Raw genomic sequence first — 9,515 nt, forward strand, 5'->3', positions numbered from 1 at the left:
TGCTTGATGGATTACCGTTGCAAGTAATTACAGATGTTAGCTGAAAATTTGAACTTTTTTTGTTGAAAATGATAATTTTTGTCGATTAACAATAACAAATAGGCTTAGTTTTGTACAAAAAAAATTTAAATCAAGATAACCGCCATAATGAAACCCAGCTCGAACTGGAGGAGGTAGAAATTTGTAAGCCAAACACATCAAGCAGATACAAATTACTTCATTTGATGCTTAGACATGCAGATGCAGGTGAGCTCTCTCCGAAGAACATTGTTAGAGCGATACTGAGAAGCGCTAATAAATGGAACCGTATTGCACCTTGCGTTCTCCAGTATTACTGCTACAGTGTCACAGACCGTTTTGAGCCGTAGTTGTCCAAATACGTTGCCTCCAATCATCTCGGTTCAATGATGACGTCCGTCAATACAAACTTATTTTTCCTTATAACGAAGTGCTGTCGGCGGCGACTGTTAGTTAGTTTAGTTTAGTGGTGGGGAGCCGCAGCCTCAAGTACTCATACCTTCGTTAGGCCCATTGTGCTATCCCCGGAGATCGCCTATTCGTTGGCCTCTCGGCTACAGCGTTCGCAGACTTCGTTTTTCGTTGAAGGAAACCTTACTAAGGTCCTTTCGTCTGAGATCTGAGGAGGCCAGGCAGCTGCATACGAAGTGTCTCATCCATTGGCTACATATGGCGGAGACCACCACTCCGATTTTTTCCATGTGGTAGTTTAAGGAGCAGTGCCCCGTTAAAAGCCCTACTTCTTCAGGGACAACAAAAATGACCCCGAGTTCTTTCACAAAGATTTTCGTCTACCGGCAGAAATTCAAATTTATCTATTCGGCTGCGTGAATCCTTGCAATTTCCCCCCTCAGAGTAGACTTGACAGTAGCTGGCCGGATGTCAAAAGCTGGTTCTGGCCCCACCAACGTGGTTCCAGAACCTTAGCGTGCCAGTCTGTCAGCCTCCTTATTACCAGCGATGTTAGAGTGCTCCGGCACTCACATCAGGAATATTTTGTTCAGTCAGCCAAGTTTCAGCAGCACTTGATGACAACTCCACACCAACTGGCTTGATATGTCGTCGCTGTTTAATGCTGATAATGCCGCCCGACTGTCGGAACAGATTCGAATGGTGCGACCCCTGAATTTTTGCCGCAAACATTCTTCTGCTGCCAATAAAATTACATGTATCTCCGCCTGAAACATGGTTGTCAAGAAGTCGAACCAGTTCCATAATCGGATTTTCCGAGAACACAACCGCGCCTGATCCATTTTCTATGACTGGACTGTCGGTGACGATTATAAAGTCTGTAATCCCAAAAGATTTATGTCCATCTATCGAACATTCTTCTCTTTTGGTGATAATGACGGAGTATGTCTTTCGGAGGGCGAATTTGCAAACCATATGATCTGCGGGCATTAGAGCCACCTGATGTTTGCCAAGAAATTTACATCAAAACGGGTTTTATTGTGAATGTATACATCCAATGAATCAGTTTTGGTGAAAGTCCCCAGGTCTTACCTATCGCAGTCCTGCAGCACCAGAAAAATCTTTAGGATGTCTGGCATTGGTGGATATGGTGTTTCCACGTTAACTTGAAGTCGAAATGTACTCCTAAATATTTGACTGTTTAGCTGGATTTCTGCGCCTGCTAAGGTAGGTAGCTCTTCCTAGTGAACATTACTAGTCCGGTCTTCCTAACGTTCACCGTGAGTCCATTATGGAGGCGCCAACTGGGAATTACATGCAGTGTTGCAATCAGGCGGTTATATACTCTGTCCGCAAACTTCCCAAAAATTATTACGGCTAAATCGTCGGGAAATGCATGTGCGAAAAACTTTGTCTCCTCCAGGAGCCATAGCAAGATGTCCATAACAAGAATCCAAGAGTGAGAACCTCTTCCTGTTGGCAACCCCTAAGACACCCTGCCTCAATAGATTTCTGTCCGACCAATATGTGGATCTTTCTCCAGTCTAGCATGTAAGGGATCCAACTGATTACCAGCGGATCGACTCCACGCTGTCTTGCCGCGTTGCAGATCGCCGCGAATGAAGCATAATTGAACGCGACTCTGATGTCCATGAATGCGCTTAAGGCATATTCTTTATCGGACTTCGCCTTCTCAATTTTTGCCGTTAGTTCATGGAGTGCTATCTCCGTAGTTTTGCCGTTCTGGTAGGCATGTTGCCTACAGTGAAGTGACCACCTAGGGATATGTGTAACCCTTACGAACCGATCTACTAGTCTTTCCAGTCCCTTTAGTAGAAAGGTAGTTAGTTTGATCGGTCGGAAGCTTTTTGCATCTATGTAGGTCGGTTTGCCTGGTATGAGGAATACCGTTACATCCTGCCAGCTGGTTGAAATATAAACATGTGCTACGCAAGCACTGTATATATTCCGAATGTGCAGACCCAGGGCGTCCATTCTCTCTATTGCTAGATTAGGAATAACGCCATCAGGAGTTAAATGAGTTTAATGTCCACTTCACTCGTGTCAGTGAAACTACTTTGAATGCCAGAGTCGGATCTTCCAGTTGAGGACCATGTGTCTGTCGGGACCAATATGAAATTTTTGATGCTGCCTGGGAAGTCCACTTCAAGCAAATGGTTTGCGCTTCTTCTTCCCTTTGGGTGTACCTCCCGCACTGCAAACGTAGATACCCCAACTGCTGGTTACGTTCTTTGACGAGGATCCACTTTAGCGTTGAGGTTGCCCCAAGAGAATTGGTCTCTTCGCAAAAGCGTCTCCATGATGATCGCTTTCCCGAGCTTATACTCTTCTTTAGAGCTTTTTGAGCCCCTTTATACCGAATCCAGCCAAGGGCTGAAGCAGACTTTAGAGCTCGGTTGAGGACCACCTTTGTCGTTCTCCTCTATTTCGCCAAAAACCACGGGGTTTTACCTTTCTTTGGCATCATAGGTGGGCAGCTCTCTTCGAAAGCTTCTCTACTAGTTGTGATCACATGGGATGTTTTCTCAATTCCAGCAGTGGATTTGATGCGTCTCCTAGGGATCGTAACTCGGGCGCTCATGATCGGAAAGCGTCATATCGTTTGATATTCTTCCTCAATTCAGTTCCTACCAGATACTCCAGTAGTCTCCAAATACTTCAAAAGCCTGAATTAATTCAATCAAGTTTCACAACCACCATATACTGCAGATCGGATGATTGCCTTATGATGAGGAAGATCGAGTAATATGATTTATCCGCAAACTATGTTCTCCCTTTTGTTTGTTTCCGTCATTGGATAACTTACTCGCCAAATATGTATGTGATGCTACTACCATCTTTCTCAACTCAAGCTTTATCCTTTGCTAACTCGTCTTGTGCCTACAAAATTGTCGTTAATGCTGCATAGGTCGCTGTCAAAGTGGTCTATTTTCTTTTCCCTTTGTATTCTGCTGGCTTTTCTCCAAAGATCATCATTTTGATCTTATCTAGTAGGTCTGTAACCTTCATTTTTGATCCATTATTTCTTGGCACTCCTCATCAAGCCAGTCGTTTCTTTTTTTCCAGGTTCCATTAACAATGTTGCCTGCAGGATGGACTCAATAGTGGCCTTTGCTTTTGTCAATATGCGGTTATGGCATTTATTTCCCAACTCAGTAAGTGTCAAGTCTATCAACGTTGAATTTTTAAATGGAGCTGGTCGCCGGCTGTCACTGGACCCATTGCACACCTGAAAAAACTATTTGACTTCTGCCTGCAATGTTTGAGAATCGAAAATCGTCTTCCAGAGAGAGATAGCACGTGTATCTTCGCGTAACGTCTGCCGGTTCAGCCGGCTGTAGGACCGCATCCTCTTCTTTACACATTGGACGATACCATTACCCCGATTTTAAGAATTATTGTGTTGCTAGAGGTCCGATTATGATTTCCATGTCCCCCTTTTAAGGAATGCCACTCTGGCGGCCTCGTTTCTTTCAAAAAAGTGTCTGTCTACCACCACGTATTCAAATTTCTCCATACGGCTGCACGAACTCTTGGAACAGCAACTTTTATAGCTTAGGTCCCATTATTGTTGCCATTCACCCCTTGATGGGGCGTTCCGTGTCACACCCACTTGATCTTGATCATCAGACTGAGAACCATTTTGTTGGTGTTTATCTTCAGTCGAAACTTATTTGACTCTCTGTACAAATCCAGAACCATTTAGCAAAGGTCCATCACCCGGTGAGAGAGCAACCAGATGTCACCATCGTAGTCAAGGAGTATCCGCAAGGTGTAGTCGATCGAGGAGGGTCCGGAGCGGAAACCAGCCTGCTCTCTGTCGATCAAACTTTCGAGATGTTCTTTGATGCGTTCCAGGATTATTTTAGCTATTATCTTTGCGACGGCACAGATACCCCCCCCCCCCCAATTTTCACAATTGGAGGGGTATCTGTGCCGTCTGCTTGGAGGAACAGTCCGTATCCGCATGATACGGTGACTAGCCATTTCATCCACAAGAGGAGGAACCTCATCGGATATAATAACGTTAAGGACTATTGTGAAGTGTTCTTTCTGCCTCTTCAGTTGTTCATCATCGTGGATGAGAAGTCGACCGTTGACGTCCTTCACTGCACCATCAAAAGATCTGAAATCATTGCGATCTGCGGCATTTTCCAATTCCCTGACTAGCGCAATAGCAAATACTCTCCTACCACGGTGTATACTATGCTGAACTTCTCAGGATTTCGCTCGCTATCAGAATTCAAGCGTGTCAAGCCCGCCATCATTGGCAGCGGTCAGTAAAGCCTTCAAACCCTTCCGTTCATCGATCCGCTTCCACGACTCCGTAGTCAGCCAGATTTTATAACGCCCCTCCAGGACGTGGTCCACGACCTGTGCAGCACCTAAGAAAAGAGCATTTTTGATGGCGGCCCAATGCTCATCAATATTCTCAAGGGTGTTACTTAGTAGATTTGCCGCTCGATTAGCAAGATCGCTCTCCCACTGTCGAGCGACAGCTGGGTCGTACAAGCAGTCGACGTTGAACCTAGGTAGTCGTAGCTCCCTGCGAGAAGTGGCGGACGCAACGCGCAAGCGAACGTAAACGATCATCAGATGGTAATCCCTTTCAAGGCCGATTCCACCGCCTTTATTGTTACGCACATCCAGACAACTCCTAAATCTATTGCTGATTGCAAAATGGGCGATCTGTTTGGTCGTACAGCGTCGGTCAGTTGAAACCTAACAGTCCTTATCGCAGGCTCTCTGCTCGAACAGTTCTTCACTGATGATGAGGCGATGGAAGTTGCATAAATCCACGAACCTCCCACCATTACCGTTACGGTCGCCAAACCCGTGCTTCCCCACCATATACCCAAGCAAGGTGTTATCAGATCCCACCTTGACATTCAGATTATCACAATCACACCTTTAGGAAGCATCCCCTGAACCGCGTTTAATTGCTCGTAGGAAGCATCCTTCTCCACTACATCGTCTGTCAGAAACCGGCTCCCAGGTCAAGAAAGCGTGCCCTACGGTAGCCGTCAAAAGCAAGTCGACACTGTATTCGCGTCTGTTACCACTAGGCTTTGCAGAGTATAGAAGCACATTGCCGCTAGAGGGAGAGGAGTACTCTCCAGAGTCTCACCATCTTACTTCGCTTAGACCCAAAATATCCACTTTATATCCATGGAATTCCCGCAGAAGTTGGAGAAAGTTAGCATTCTGAGAACCGTCTCTACCGTTATGGAGGAGCGTGCACACATTCCAGGAACCAATCACAGCCCATTTTCGATAGTCAAAGGTCGTTGCCGTCCGGTCAGGCCTTATCCGAGGCACTGTTGACGTTTCGGTAACAGTTTAGTTACAAAATTTTCAGGTTGCTAGCACACAAATTTCTACCCCTTTTAATCTCAGCGGAGGCTTCAAAAGAATGGTGAAAAAGGGTGCTTCGGCAAGTACTGAAACTGTTGCATGCATTGTGACGTGATGTTAATGCCGTCTCTGCCTCCATCGACTCCGGGTCACTAGTTCCCGCGATAACCTCGAGTCTAACAAGTTCCCTGATGATGGCCGGGATTGTTCCGGGCCGGGAAGCGCTCGACAAATCTTTGGTGCAACAATGGATGGTAATATGTTTTACCTACCACCGTCATTGTTATCTCGTAGTATTATCGAATGATAAAGAGGTTCATTTCCAGTCACTTCATCCGCTACCTATGAGAACCTGCTGAAGTGGTCGCCAAAGATTGTAGCAAAACAGCTGCAGCAGGCGGAGTCATTCTTCAAGTCGTCGTGACCCCAAGATGTCGAACTTCCAAAGCATTAGCGACCTTTGGCAACCACGCTTTAAGTCCATTCACTACTCAGTCCACAGCACGGTAGTCAAGTTGTCCGTGAGGTTTAATTATTGTTCAGTTTAAGGTTCCTTTCTAGAACCCTCCCCCCCCCCCCCCCCCCCGCCAGCAAGGTAATCCCATCATTTGATTTCAGTCAGATCCAATCTGTCCAGCTGCTGCGGCTGGAATTTTATCTCAAAACTGGTGAGCGATCTAGATATTGCTATCTAGAAGCGTTTGGACACAGAAGAGACCTTTGGGACCTTTGGGACCTTTGGGACCTTTGGAGCATACTTTCATCCCCATTTAATTTTTCCACCGGACCTAAGGTTTCCCCCATTAACTACATATAAGAAGGCGTTCCAGCTCCTGCTCCTCATTCAGACTTGGGATCATTCAAAACATGTTGAAGAAATCACTGAGAAGAAAGCAACTGGTTCCCAAAATACCAGTTTTGACCCCAGAATGGAAGTGATTTGTTATTACTACTGCGCTAATTTTCGAGAAAATCATACTATTTTCTTGTTCTTTTTTATCTAATGATGAGTTTATCTCTTCTTCAATTTGAAAATCATCTAAATAAAATCAAACTATCTACCGATATCCACGCCCAAAAAAAAAAAGAAATGATGCTGCTGCATCATTTGCAACTTTTTTTTTTCCTAACCTTGAACCAATGCCAGAGTTAAGTCCGGCTGAGAACATTTCCCACTTATCTTAGATATATGTATGTGTGTGTATTTTCTCCAAACATATCTTCACCATTTGGTAAAATGAATAGATACTTCTATATTTAGCAATTTAGCGATTACTGTTAGCTAACTTGTCAGGAGGTTGAGATATATGTACTTGTGTAAAGAGAGCCCATGATCTGAGTTTTTCCACCTCTCTAAAACGATTTTCCTAAGTAGTTATCAATAATAACGGCATCTAAACCGGATAATAGTTGTGCACCAACTAAAGATACTGGAGATCTTGAGGGAAGCGTTCGCAAAGTGCGCATAGTTCGAGATCAAGGAAGATAAATGAAAATTACAGGGGCCAGAAGTGATGCTTCTCTTTGGGGATGTAATAGTTTGAATCTAAAATCGTGTAAAGATTTAGATATTATTGATATTGGCTTTAAATTCTCTGCAAATATCTTCAATCTTAGACGTATATTTTTCTTACGTAATTATTCCAAATATTGATCGCATTCCCCCGATTCATCCAGTAAATAATAACCAAATTGTGCAGTGACACGACCATACTTAGAAGCCTGTTTTCGTAATTTACCTCCATCAATCTAGATAGGATTGGCGGCTTAAAGCAATCTATTAAGGGAGAGAGTCAGTCTGAAGAACAAACATAGGAGCAGCCAAGAAAGGTATATGAGTGTAGATTGAGAAGCGAAACAAACACTGGTTTGAGGTGTTCCGCCGGTGTGTTCGTGAACTTGCTGCTGCTATTCCAGGTGTTGAGTTACCAACAGGCACGTATGGAACAAGCCATGCCTGACTGCTAAATGCGGCTGGTTCGAAGTGCAAATTATGACCAGGCAGAGTTGCTGCGGTTACCTTTTAATGGGAGAATATTCTTCACAATGTGATTGGAACCTTTGTGGTTTGCCTAAGAGGAACCTACGGTTTAGGACCTCGTTAGTTCTGGTTCATTGATTCCGCTTTTTTGGAAGGTTCTATTCTGGTCAACGTACTTTCAGTTGATTCTGTTCTACGTAGAACATAATGGACCAGTAAGGTCTGAGTGCTCAGAGGCCTCTACACCACGCTCCACATGTGTACCAAGTTGAGTATTCCAAGAGCGGACAGGGCCTCAAATTTGAACCTTCACTTTTGAGTAAGTTTGGGTTTTGGATGTATGGGCCCAAATGGTTTAGGGAACCTTTGACCAAATCTTCCTCATCCGAGTGGCTTATAAACGAAGCTTTGTAGAAGAACTTGTTCCGGGCTAAAAGGTATCTACAGAACATGAACTAGATCTCAATGGCAACTCTGTTGCTTCATCGCCAGTAATAGTAATCCCCTTCAAAGCCGGTTGTTGAACAGACAGAAACCTCTGTGATGTGTTGATGTGGACCGTGAGGCACGGCACGACATAACACGGCGATGACGAGGTTATAGTATGACGGCGATGATGCTATTCATCTCATTTTGTTATTATCTTTTTTTGCACCTCTTTTTACCTGTTCCGTATAGATAGACTGCTCGAGGAGGCTGGAATTCAAAATTAGGAATTTAACTGGCTATAAACGCCTTTTCTCCAATTCACTGGTCACCACAAAGCGTTGAGAAGAAGAGCAAAAGAGCGAAACCATATAGACTGGTGAAAAAAATCGCAAAGTGTACAGTTAAGTATCTAAGCAATGTGGTTAGAAATACATAAGATGGTCTAGGAAGCATAGAATAGGTTACATACCTTCTTCGAAGCGACTTTACCCTTAGAGTGAAAAAGTCACGCCCAGGCTATATCCTTTGGTTGATCTTGCGGTATCAGAGAGGGTCACGTTAATTAATCCTCAAAATGCTGCTAAGCACTCAATTATCCATTTTCTTTCTCTCAGGTAACTTCAGCATCCAAAGAAGATTGCCTCGCGCATGAAAGGTGAACGCACTCACACGTCTTCAATGTGCACAATGTCGGATAACTTGGTTGCACTTCACTTACGATTTTTTTTTCTTTCCTTTCTTCAATTTTTCACTAAAATGCTTTTCTGAAAATCGCAAAAATTTTTCACTGCGCTTTTCCACGTATCACCACTCGCGCATTCTCGTCTCGCCTTAATTAGAGAAATTAAATAGTTGGAAGTCGGGGCCTAATGAAGACTGGCTGGTTGTTGATCAAACTACCGTTGCGCACACATACACATACTACCACGGAAAAGAATCACCTGAAGAAAGTAGAACGGACCAAGAACTGAGGCTGAGCTTGGTCTGAACGGATATCTGGACGGAATACACAACCTGGAATGACGACGGTGAAAAGAAAACTAACCGTCTCTCGCTGGTTACTCTTCATTCACCTGGACTATTGCTTACCTGTGCTATCGCCCCGTGCCACCCTGCATCACCTAATTGGCCCAGAAGCTAGCCAGCGGCTTCACGGTTCGCGGCGGCTTTTCCCAATCCAAATAGATTGCGTGTCGCATTCTCACCAACGTATCATACACACACCTGTTCCGAGTGCCGATCAACGACTCAGGTAAAAAGTTTAGGTGATTCTGAGGTGCAAAGCGGCAGGGAAGATGCA

At 44.4% G+C, this 9,515-nt stretch overlaps 1 protein-coding gene across 2 annotated transcripts in view; it reads right to left on the minus strand.

The window, feature by feature from the left end:
* Positions 1-9,410, minus strand: part of LOC119650957 (myosin-VIIa) — a 74,812-nt gene extending 65,402 nt beyond the window's left edge. Inside the window, exons 1-2 of one of the 2 annotated variants that reach the window (XM_038054200.1) lie at positions 9,305-9,410; positions 8,685-9,229 (exon numbers count right to left, since the gene is read on the minus strand). The gene's annotated coding sequence lies outside the window, so the exon portion shown is untranslated. Of the gene's footprint in view, positions 1-8,684; positions 9,244-9,304 lie in introns of those variants that run through there. The other variant, XM_038054199.1, reaches the window with a different exon arrangement.
* Positions 9,411-9,515: the final 105 nt, after the last annotated feature.

The sequence above is a fragment of the Hermetia illucens genome, chromosome 3 (genome assembly GCF_905115235.1).
Source record: "Hermetia illucens chromosome 3, iHerIll2.2.curated.20191125, whole genome shotgun sequence".
In the NCBI taxonomy this organism is placed as follows: Eukaryota; Metazoa; Arthropoda; class Insecta; order Diptera; family Stratiomyidae; genus Hermetia; species Hermetia illucens.